This window comes from Lissotriton vulgaris, chromosome 2_1, assembly GCF_964263255.1.
Source record: "Lissotriton vulgaris chromosome 2_1, aLisVul1.2, whole genome shotgun sequence".
Classification (NCBI taxonomy): domain Eukaryota; kingdom Metazoa; phylum Chordata; class Amphibia; order Caudata; family Salamandridae; genus Lissotriton; species Lissotriton vulgaris.
Genome location: NC_141687.1, coordinates 483004297 through 483016603, shown reverse-complemented (window position 1 = coordinate 483016603; position 12307 = coordinate 483004297).

Genomic DNA, 12307 nt, shown 5'->3' with positions numbered 1-12307 from the left:
AGAAATTAGATCTCCTTTGGACAACAAGAAGAAACCTTTGCTGAGGAGTGGAACCAGAAGAAACTGAGGAGAGACTATTCCTAAGCTGAAGTGCTGCTTGGGGGGTTGGCCTGCAGTGGTTGCCTGTCTGCCAAAGGAAGAAGAAAATAACTTTGTGTACTTTATTTCAACTTGTAAGGATCTCCAAGGGTTTGGGACAGAGCTTGCCTCCTGCTGACGTCTCAGGGACAACAGACTTCAGCCACCAGCTCCCCAAGAGTTATTTGGAAGTGCCTTCTGAGGGACAGTGTGTCGCAAGGAGCTGGAAGTGTGACTCAAGAGGAAGAAGCGTGTCGCCGTCGCAGCCGCTGCCGTCGCATCCCTGAACAAGGGTGTCGCCGCTGCAGGTGACGCATTGCATCGCATCAAGAGAAGCGTCTCGCACCGAAGAAGAAGCGTGTCACCATCGCAGCCGCTGCCGTCGCATTTCTGAAGAAGGATGTCGCCGCTGTAGCTGTTGCATTGCTCCGCATCAAGAAAGGCACCTTACAGCAAACAAGGGACGTGTCTCGCACCAAAGAAGAAGTTTATCGTCGTCAGAGCCGCTGTCGTCGCATCTCTGAACAAGGGTGTCACCGCTGCAGCTGTCGCAACGAGCAAAAGCGTCTCGCATCGAGGGAGAAGACTGTCACTGCCAGAGCCACTGTCATCGCTGACGTATCAAGTCGAGACTTCGCACAACATCGGGGAAGCGTGCGGCATCTGGAAGATCCTCACGTCTTTATTTCTTTGCACTGGAACTTTGCCGCCTTTCCATCTCTTCAACACTTTTGTTGTGGAAGCGCCATGCATCGTAAGGTACATTGACTTAAAGTGTTGCATTTTAAGAACTAAACAGAACTAGGCTAAAACTACTATTTAAGTACAGTAGTGTGGATTTTTGTCATTTGTGGTCTTATGATAAGTCTATATAAAGAATACTTATTTTTGATATAAAACCTGTGTGGTGTCTATCTGTAGTGTTGTCACTTGATTACTGTATGTGGTCACAAATGCTTTACACACTGCCTCTGAGATAAGCCTGTATGCTCGTGCCAAGCTACCAGGGGGGTGAGCAGGGGTTATTTTAGGACTGTACCCCCTTACCCTGACTAGAGGCAAGGGTCCCTATTTGTCACAAGTACCGACCTGTGCCAACTAGAGACCCCCAAATCTAACAGTTCTCCTTTGAAGCAGCAAGTGGAGCCTTGACTTTAATCAATGTTGATGGGAGTTCTTGTATCAGTGTCTGTATCTGAGACTGAGCTAATGCTTGGACGGATCCTGCAGGCTGATGTAAAGTTGGTGTTTTACTATTAAGGAGCAAGAGCGACTCAGCCCATGGACTAGTTTGAATGAGAGCAGGTCCATTTTGATCAGACAATGAGTCTCGAATTGTAAGCACTTGATTTAATCCTTCAGAAGGGAAGAAAGATGGAGGTGGAGATGACGTAGTTGTGGAGGAAGGAGGTGGGAGAAGCGATTGATTAGATAGTGGTACTGTATTCACTACAGACTCAGCAGTTGGAACGCCTAATGCACTTTGATCTGACTGCAATGAAACTTGAGGGGATAAAGGTAGCAGATTCTTTTTCAAAAAGCGTTTTGTACTTTGTTTTTTAGGGAAGTTTAGCAGTTTTTAGAAGTGGGAATTTGAGTTCCCGCTTCTTGAATCATCTTGTTTATACAAAAATTGTCTATCCATTTAGATTTAGATAATAAACAGGCTGTGCAGTCAAAAAATGCAGATTCGTAATATAAATGAATATTCGGCAGTGCTAAGCCCCCCGATTGAGTATATAATTGTAACACCGGGAATTTAACTTTGGCAGCCTTTTTGTTACAAATAAAGGATCTAATCATCGAATCAATGTATTTAAAATAACTAAGATTTGTTTTGATTCAGATATTAGAAAAAATAAATATCAATAAAGGTAATATAGACATCTTAATGAGCGAAACTCGACCTATCAGGGTTAACGGAAGGCTGAGCCAATTTTTGTGTAATTTCTGAATTTTAATACAGGTGGCTTCATAATTCAATTTCGCCAACTGACCGTATTGAGCTGTAACGATAATCCCCAAATAACGTACGGGATCAGTTTTTTAAAGCCTGCTGTTTCAAATTCTCAGGCAAAAATTCGGCCCCCGTGTTTAACATTATAACCTTAGGTAAAATATTCATGGATCTCATCCATAATAGCCGAATACTTTGAAGTATATAATTGTTGGTAGTGTTCAACAAAGACCCGTGCAATATCAACTCTCTCAGTTACCCTAAGATTAGTTGTTGGATCTATTATTTCTAAAATACAGGCTGATTCATGTCAAGTCTTTGTTGACCAAGCCAATATTTTCCCGACTATTTGACTTTCTTTGTAAACCTTTCGTTAGTAGGTCTGGGAACTATTAATTTCTTCAAGAACAAAATAATCTCTCGATACCTTTTTTGCCTCTTCCCCATAGCTCGTGATGAGGAAGTTGACCATTTACAAGCACATTTGAGAGAACAATGAAGCTCTTCAGTTTTTTCTGGTCGTGCCCTGGCTTTTTCTGCTGATACAGCTATCATCTGACCTCTGGCGGCAGTTTTAAAGCCACCCTACACAGCGAAAATATCTGCTGCGCCTTCATTAATGTTAAAGTATTCTAAAACCCACAAAGGGTCTTAAGGAAGAAGACGGTCCATCTGCTACCTGGACCTACTCCTCTTCTGAACCCCAATTTCTACGTCGGCCTGAACAAACGATTGATCAGAGAAAGCATTTGCACCTATTACTGCAGCACTAAGGACCAAGGAGTGTGAAATCAATAGGAAATTGATTTGTGAAGCTGTCTGATATTGGCAGGAACGATAAGTGTATTCGCAGGCATTCTGATTTAACAATCACCATGGGTCATTTACCTGGAGGTCTTCAATCACAGCGTCTAAGACTTTTTTAGTCTGGGGTTTCAGTTGTTTCTTATTCCTATTGGAAGTATCTGTTTTGAGATCCTGTATAAAATTGAAATCTCCCCCTAACATGATTTGGCCAGGGACCCCTAACAACAGCTTATAGATAGTGAGTAGTATGGATGCCTCATCTGCTAAAGGCCCGTAGTAGTTAATTTAGTTGAGAACCTGATTGTTAATTTGAGCCTGGACCCAGATCCACCTCCCTTGGGTATCCCGATGTACTTGTAAAAATTCCCAATCTAATTTGCGCAAGAAGTAGATTGCGACCCCTCTCAGCACCGCCCCACTGAGGCAAAAAAAGGTTTGGAGAACAAGCCCAGTAAAAATAATTTTGGTGAGTTGGTTTTCAAATGAGTTTCTTGGATAAAAAGAATTTGAGGTTTTAACGTAACAAGACACCTAATTAAACCTCCATATTTCTGTCTATTAAGTATCCCGTTCACATTTAATGAAAGTATCTGACATTTTCTAATTGTACTCATTCTGCCAGTTGAGAATACCAATTTTTACAGTCAAAATTTCTCCTCAATACTTGATTTCTCAGTTTGCTATTGCTATATTTTGTTAATCCCTCCCCCTAACCCCCAGCCCAAAGCCAGGGGCTCCCGCCCCAAGGCATCCACCGCCCTAAGATATGTGGGCTGCCCCGCAATCCACATTTCCCCCTCTCTAAACTAACTTAGTGGTGCCCTGGTAATGCACCTGGGGTGACCTAACCCCCTCATAATGGAGCTGAAGGAAAAAAAAGAAAAGAAAAAAAGAGCGGCAAAAAAGAAGACACATCTAGAATCACTTCCCTGCTGAAATTACTTTCAGCAATTCCTGGGCTTCCTCAATACATGTACACATGTGAAACTTCCCCTGCACAAGAACTTTTAGTTTGGACTACTGCGCAATGGAGGCTTGGGCTCACCGAGCTTTCAAAAGAAAATTTTACAAACTCTTGCATCTACGTGCTGCTGCAAATGACATTTCTGAAAAAATTCTACATTAAGTCCCATCATTTACATCGAATTGTTTCAGCTGGATAGCTTTAGTCAATATCTTCTCCTTGATGCGAAAGTCCGCAAAATTGACTAAGATTGTGCAAGGAAACTTCATATTGGATGGAAGATGCACTCATACACGATATGCCTGGGTCACTGTTAGGTCACCCAAGAACTCTGGAATCACTTTTTGCTTAAGAAATGTCTCCACCCATTGAAGCGTATGGGCTCCTTCAGACCCTTCCGGGAACCCACCAATTCACAGGTTTGCACGGCGTGAATGATTTTCGAGTTCTTCAATTTTGTTATCCAAATTTATTTTGTCATGACCTGCAGAATCTACTTGCTGGAGCATAACATTCATTTGATCCTCTAGATGAGATATCCTGGATTCTGCTTCCTGAATTCTGATGGGAAAGCTCGCCACTGCCTCTTCAATTTTTCCCAGACGTATATGAAAGTGCTGCTATCTCAATTTCTTGAGATTTCTTCATGTCGCAAATTTCTTCAAGTATTAGATTAACCATTGCCTTGATGTCGATCTGGCGTGTATTAGTGGCTTCAATTTGATTTTTTGCATCAATTTCCCCCGTTCTTGGCTGCGCCCCATGTTTGCTGGCGACTCTGCTTGCTCTAAGCTGTCATTGCCTTGAATTTTGTTGGCCCTTTTTGCAGGGTCATCCCTGAACATTTTACCTTCCTCCTGTATTTTGTCTGACCTGTTTTGTTGATTTTATGACTTTGGGCACTTTACCACTGCTGATCAGTGCTAAAGTGTATATGCTCTCCCTATTATAAATTGATGTATGGATTCGTGACTCCATGATTGGCTGATTTGGTTTACTTGTCAGACCCTAGTAAAGTACACGAGGGGTGCCCAGGGCTAGTAATCTAAATGCTTTGGTAGGCTTGCAGCACTGGTATTGCCTCCCAAAGAAGAAGCCTGTAAATGTGTGTCTCAGGTCTGCCATTGCAGAGCCTGTGTGCAGTCTGGTACTGCCATGTTGACTGAGCACATGTACCTACTTGTCAGTCCCTAAACCTTCCCTTTTCTTCATAACAGACATCCCTCTGGTAGGTCCAAGGGCAGGGTGCATTGTAAGTATAAAGTAGGACAAACCTTGGTGTGTGTGGCATATCCTAATAGTGAATTCGAGCCGTTTTCGTTTTCACTATTGCAAGCCAACCTATTCTCAATAGGCCAGAATGGGCAGTTAGATTATTGCATCTTATAATCCTAACTGACTCAGGGAACATGGTAGAAACACGAGGATAGTGTGCCTTTACTCAGAATGATAACATGCATCTTTTAGTGAAGTTGGTTTTAAAATTCAGTGTTTGAAAAGACGACTTTTAGAAAATAAGTATTTTCTTGTCTAACTATCCAAGCCTGCCTCTGCTAGGTTGTGATCACCTGTCTGGAGTTTTTGAGTGACAGGGCTGGGGGATTCCAGGAGACAGAATGAGTCAGCCCAGTTGCGAATAGAGAGATCTACATCCAGATGGTAAGCAGGAGTTGCACCTGGGACCTTAATAGGGCTATGCCTTGCATCCACAATGTCAGCTCCACCTCCTGGGGTGCGGCTGATGTCTCTGCCCTGCACAGTAAAGGAAGAGAATGAATCATGTCAACAAAGTGTCCCAGGGTTGTGCTTCCCCTCCCCAATGCTGGTTCCACCTCCTGTGGGGCATTTGATGTTTCTGCTCTGCACCGTGAAAGGAAAGAAGGAGTCATGTCAACAGAGAGCTCCAGAACTGGTTTGGACTGCGCAAAGGACCCTCTGCCCTCAGAGGACAAATTATTTTGTGGTATAAATATTGGGACCCTGATCCCAAGAAATTAGATCTCCTTTGGACAACAAGAAGAAACCTTTGCTGAGGAGTGGAACCAGAAGAAACTGAGGAGAGACTATTCCTAAGCTGAAGTGCTGCTTGGGGGGTTGGCCTGCAGTGGTTGCCTGTCTGCCAAAGGAAGAAGAAAATAACTTTGTGTACTTTATTATAACTTGTAAGGATCTCCAAGGGTTTGGGACAGAGCTTGCCTCCTGCTGACGTCTCAGGGACAACAGACTTCAGCCACCAGCTCCCCAAGAGTTATTTGGAAGTGCCTTCTGAGGGACTGTGTGTCGCAAGGAGCTGGAAGCGTGACTCAAGAGGAAGAAGCGTGTCGCCGTCGCAGCCGCTGCCGTCGCATCCCTGAACAAGGGTGTCGCCGCTGCAGGTGACGCATTGCATCGCATCAAGAGAAGCGTCTCGCACCGAAGAAGAAGCGTGTCACCATCGCAGCCGCTGCCGTCGCATTTCTGAAGAAGGATGTCACCGCTGTAGCTGATGCATTGCACTGCATTGAGAAAAGTGTCTCGCACCAAAGAAGAAGCGTGTCGCCGTCGCAACTGCTGCCGTCGCATTTCTGAACAAGGATGTTGCTGCTGTAGCTGACGCATTGCACCGCATCAAGAAAGGCACCTTACAGCAAACAAGGGGCGTGTCTCGCACCAAAGAAGAAGTTTATCGTCGTCAGAGCCGCTGTCGTCGCATCTCTGAACAAGGGTGTCACCGCTGCAGCTGTCGCAATGAGCGAAAGCGTCTCGCATCGAGGTAGAAGACTGTCACTGCCAGAGCCACTGTCATCGCTGACGTATCAAGTCGAGACTTCGCACAACATCGGAGAAGCGTGCGGCATCTGGAAGATCTTCACTTCTTTATTTCTTTGCACTGGAACTTTGCCGCATTTCCATCTCTTCAAAACTTCTGTTGTGGAAGCGCCATGCATCGTAAGGTACATTGACTTAAAGTGTTGCATTTTAAGAACTAAACAGAACTAGGCTAAAACTACTATTTAAGTACAGTAGTGTGGATTTTTGTCATTTGTGGTCTTATGTTAAGTCTATATAAAGAATACTTATTTTTGATATAAAACCTGTGTGGTGTCTATCTGTAGTGTTGTCACTTGATTACTGTATGTGGTCACAAATGCTTTACACACTGCCTCTGAGATAAGCCTGTATGCTCGTGCCAAGCCTCCAGGGGGGTGAGCAGGGGTTATTTTAGGACTGTACCCCCTTACCCTGACTAGAGGCAAGGGTCCCTATTTGTCACAAGTACCGACCTGTGCCAACTAGAGACCCCCAAATCTAACAGTTCTCCTTTGAAGCAGCGAGTGGAGCCTTGACTTTAATCAATGTTGATGGGAGTTCTTGTATCAGTGTCTGTATCTGAGACTGAGCTAATGCTTGGACGGATCCTGCAGGCTGATGTAAAGTTGGTGTTTTACTATTAAGGAGCAAGAGCGACTTAGCCCATGGACTAGTTTGAATGAGAGCAGGTCAATTTTGATCAGACAATGAGTCTCGAATTGTAAGCACTTGATTTAATCCTTCAGAAGGGAAGAAAGATGGAGGTGGAGATGACGTAGTTGTGGAGGAAGGAGGTGGGAGAAGCGATTGATTAGATAGTGGTACTGTATTCACTACAGACTCAGCAGTTGGAACGCCTAATGCACTTTGATATGACTGCAATGAAACTTGAGGGGATAAAGGTAGCAGATTCTTTTTAACAAAAAGAGGAAATTCTCTGGAATTTTTTGCCTTATGCTTTTTTTCAGACAAAAGAGCCTCCAGTATTATGTTGCTTGTCTTTTCTCGCCGGTTCGGTGGTCTCAATTAAACCTGTCTCTTTTAGATCTTCCACCATTAACTGATTTTCGGAGATATCCATCTCTGAACCTTCGGAGCTGAAGTTTTAGCTTATCAGAAGACACTTACAGCTGTACTGCTGCCTGACTAAGTTTGTTTTTAACCAGGCGTTTTTTAGTCTTCACAGCTGCTGCCGCTTCACTCCACTTCACCAATAATGGAACCAGTCTGGTTACAGAACGCCACTGCAAGCCTGCGGCTCTCGTGCTTCCCTTCTTTCTTCCTTCCACGAGTATAGGCTGAGAAAGCCAAAAAGACCACTGTCTGTCAAATGTCGTATAGTGCCTTCACGCTGGAAACAAAAGAAAGAAACCTCTTGTAATCCACAAACTGCGATAGGGTGAAAGGAGAAAGCTCTCACAGGGTCAGACTGATTTTCATAAGGCCATGTCTGAACTGGGGTGGCTGAGTGAGCTAAAGAAAGGTGATGGATTAAACCCAGATCAGTTGACTGGGGGTGAATGTTAGATTTGCTCAAACGCTCCGTCCATCAGCCCCTTTTGTATCGCTTTGTTTGCCCTAAGTTGGCAGGGTATGCTCAGACGTGAGTCCCTTGCTCACTTGGCCACTGGATTCAAGATAGCCTGGCTGATGAGGATTATGAATCTGAAACCGGTCCCAGGATGCTTGTTTCCGGTCCAGGGAAGACATGGCTTGGCAGTTCGTGCTGGACTGTTCCCAAGAGGCACAGGGTCAGACTGATTTGCATAAGGCCATTTCTGAACTGGGGTGGCTGACTGAGCTAAAGAATGGTGATGGATTAAAACCAGATCAGTTGACTGGGGGTGAGTGTTTGATTTGCTCAAACGCTCCGTCCATAATCCCCTTTTGTATCACTTTTAGAAAGTCAGCATTTTCTTGTACTAACCATTTAGTGCCTGCAACCTGTTTTTGGATCACATGAATATGTGTAACTGACAGTTGGCCTTTTTGTATTGCTCCCAGACAGTTAGACACAGGAAAGCTAGGTGTTGGCAGGATGGGTCGCTCTAATTTAACCAGAGGTAGGAGCTGTCACCTGCCACACTTGTATATCACAAAGGTACTGCATGCGCACTCCCACAAAGAGTTTATTACAAATGTTTTATGCCACAGAGACCAGCTGGGGCCAGGGCAGGAAGGGGATGCATGGCACCTCAGTGGGGTAAAAGACTCTTGAGCCTTCTCCAACTTCAAAGTGGGAACCAGGTTGTAAGATCCGGTTATCCATATGAAATGATCACGCCAGGCAGATGTGGAGAAGTAGATTGTAGGTTTATTGTAAAGGAAGATGATCCCACCGAGGCAGTACAACAAGTCAGTAAACTGTCCAGTTACATTTTGAAAAGGTCACATTCCAACTCATAGTCAGCAAGCTGCACCAAGGGCATTGTGACATACATTCATTGGTAACCCATGACTTCAACAGAGATGTCATAGGTACAAGCAGATGTCACACACCTACCCTCTTTTAATAAATGATAAAAAAGAAACAAAGCAAGGAACAACAAAAAAAATAATTAAAGTAAGACCACAACAAGGTGTGAAAATTCAGTGTATAAAGTCTTTCAAATATGAAGGTTTGACTTTCATACTTGTGAACAATCTAGGAGCTTTTTCTGGTAACATTGCATTTCTCACTGGAGAGTGAGTGTTTGTGAAGCGATCAACACCATGACCTGTAACACTGGAATCTAGGGGCCCTTTGTACAAGACAACTCTTCCCAGATTCCAGATTCTGTGATCTTGTGTTTTAACAACATTGTTAAAAAACTTAATCACTCCAATCAGTTTAGAAAACTTCCCACTCAAACCAGTTTGTTTGATAACCACCACATCACCAATGTTAACTTTGGTAGTCTTAACAGCTTTCCTGGAGTCAAAAAGAGATTTCCTCACTATAGCTTTCTCAACCTGTTTCTCACGTCACGAGTCACCATCAAGACTTACATCAGGGTTCCTTTCTTTCCTAGCACCCACAGAGGTTCAACCAAAGTACACAGGGTTCTGCCTCTGAACAAAACGAAAGCAGACTTTCCAGTGGTACTATGTGGATTCAACCTAAACATGTGAACCTTTCTAAGAACTTATTTTTTTTCAATCTAGCCTAGAAGCTCTGGCTAAGGTGATGACCTCCTTCACACACAGTTAAACCGCTCATTCATTCCATTGGTCTCGGGGTGATATAAGGAGCATTTCTTGTGCATGATACCATGTTTACTCAAAAATTCCTCCATCTCTCAAGAGACCAACTGAACAACAATATCAGTTATGATGGTGTTTGGAAGCCCTTCTCTAGCTATGAGATTTTTTAAGAACTCAATTACTCTCTCTGTTTCTATGGCACTTGTGAAGCAAACTTCTGACCATCCAGAATACATATCAATGGCAACAATGACTAAAACTTGTTGTCCATTCCCATGGATAGGCCCCAAACTGTCTAGTGCTATTTTCTTCCATGGAGCAGTAGGTAGTTTCCTGATTACCATGGATTGTACTCTCACCATCTTAGACTTGTCACACACAGCACACTCCACGCAATCTCTAACGAGTCTCTCCACAAGAAGATCCATCCCTGGCCACCAATACGACATGCAAAGTCTTTCTTTAGTTTTAGACATGCCAAGAGGAGACAAATGGGCTAGATCAACTAGCTTGGAATGGAGATTGAGAGGGGGAACCAGCCTTGTGCCTCGAAACAGAAGCTCACAGGATACACTTAACTCATCCTTCACACCCCAAAACTTTTTAGCTTCCTCCGAGGCTTGTCTCTTAGAATGCCACCCCTTAATTATTAGAGATACAATTTCTTTGAGGGTGGAATCAGATAAGAATTCCCTGTGCCACTCATCTTGTGAGACAATTTCCTCATCCACAATGCACACCTGAGAATCTTCTTCACAATCTTCATCTAGATTTTCAGATTCATCCACAGAACCCACAAGTCTGGATACTATGTCAGCCATTCCATTTTCAATACCGGGTATGTACCTCATGTCAAAATCAAATTCTTGTAAGGCAATTACCCATTTAGTAATCCTACTGGAGACAGAATCTATCCCCTTTTTAGTAAAAGTCTCACACAAGGGCTTGAGGTCAGTCCTAACAATGAATTGTGTACCCAATAAGAATGATTTGAACTTCTTTTTGGCCCAAAATACTGCCAAGGCCTCACGCTCGATGACAGAGTAGCGTGACTCAGCCTCTTTCAATCCACGGGAAGCAAACATGATTGTCAACAAACCTTCATCACTCTGCTGTTGGAGTACTGCTCCTAAACCCTTAAGACTAGCATCTGTGATGTTGAAAATTACTTTAAGGGGATCAAAAATCTTAAGGCATGAAGCTGAATTAAGACTTTGTTTTAAAACTTTGAATTTATGTTCACAAGCATCACTCCATATAAACTCAGCCCCTCTTTTGAATAGTAATTTCATGTTGGCACTTTGAACAGCAAAATTCCCTATGAATTTGTTATAGTGTTCTATCATGCCAAAGAATTTCATTAACCCTCTCTAGACTTTGGTGCATACATGCGAGCAATGGTGTCTACTAAGTCAGGTTTAGGCAAGACTTCATTACCTGAGACAGAGTGACCAAGGTATAGGCACCAAACTGACACTTCTCAGCTTTAATGGTTACATTTTCATTATATTGCCTTTCAAGTACCTCGCAAAGGTGATGACTATGTTGCTCCTCATCTTTATCAAAATGAGTATGTCATCCTGATAGACACATACTCCTTTGCAACCCTTCAGGACTTTCTCCATAACGTGTTGAAAAACAGATGCTGCCGACACAAGGCTGAACAGCATCCTCACAAATCTGAAATTCCCAAAAGTAGTTACAGACGCAGTAAGATCTCTTGAAGCCTCCTCCAGCTCTATCTGATGGTAAGCTGAGGTGAGATCAATGGTGTTAAACACCTTGGCACCTTCTAGCAAAACCAAAAGCTCAGAAATGTTTGGTAGCGGATAATGATCTATGATAACGCTCTTGTTAAGTTGCCTCAAATCAACACAGAGGTTGAGACTCCCATCGGATTTGCGAGCTGCGACAATGGGTGCCAGCTATTCAGTACTCTCCACCTCCTCCATTATTCCTCTATCCTTAAGTTTCTGCAATTCTTTTTCCATTTCTTCCCTGACGGTTCAAGGTACATTTCTCACTTTGGAGCAAACAGTCTGGACACCAGCACGCAAGCTTATTTCAAGTTTGAAATCTTTAAGACACCCAAGTCCTTCTCTGAAAACATTAGGAGACCTATCTTTTATGTGTTCTGCAGTGACAGTACTGAGAGAAATAGAGTGTTGAGCCATTTTAACTCTGTTTTTATGAATAATGGGATTACTACTACTCGGGTCAAGCTTATTATGCTGTCTCCTTTCTCAGAAACATATATCTTCCCAGAAACATAACGTTGTTCATACTGTATAAGTCCAATGAAATAACCTCGCAGAGGTATAGGCTCACCACCATATGCTAGTGGATTGATGTCAGGTTTGTAGAAAGTAACTCTATCAATAAGTTTGTTGAAGAAGAAATATTTAGAGATTATTGTAATTTGGCACCAGAGTAAAAAAGAACTTGGGTGGGTTCTCCCTCAACAAAAATAGTATCAACCGGACATGTTTTGGACTTTCTTCCCACGTCATAAACCTGATCAACAATTT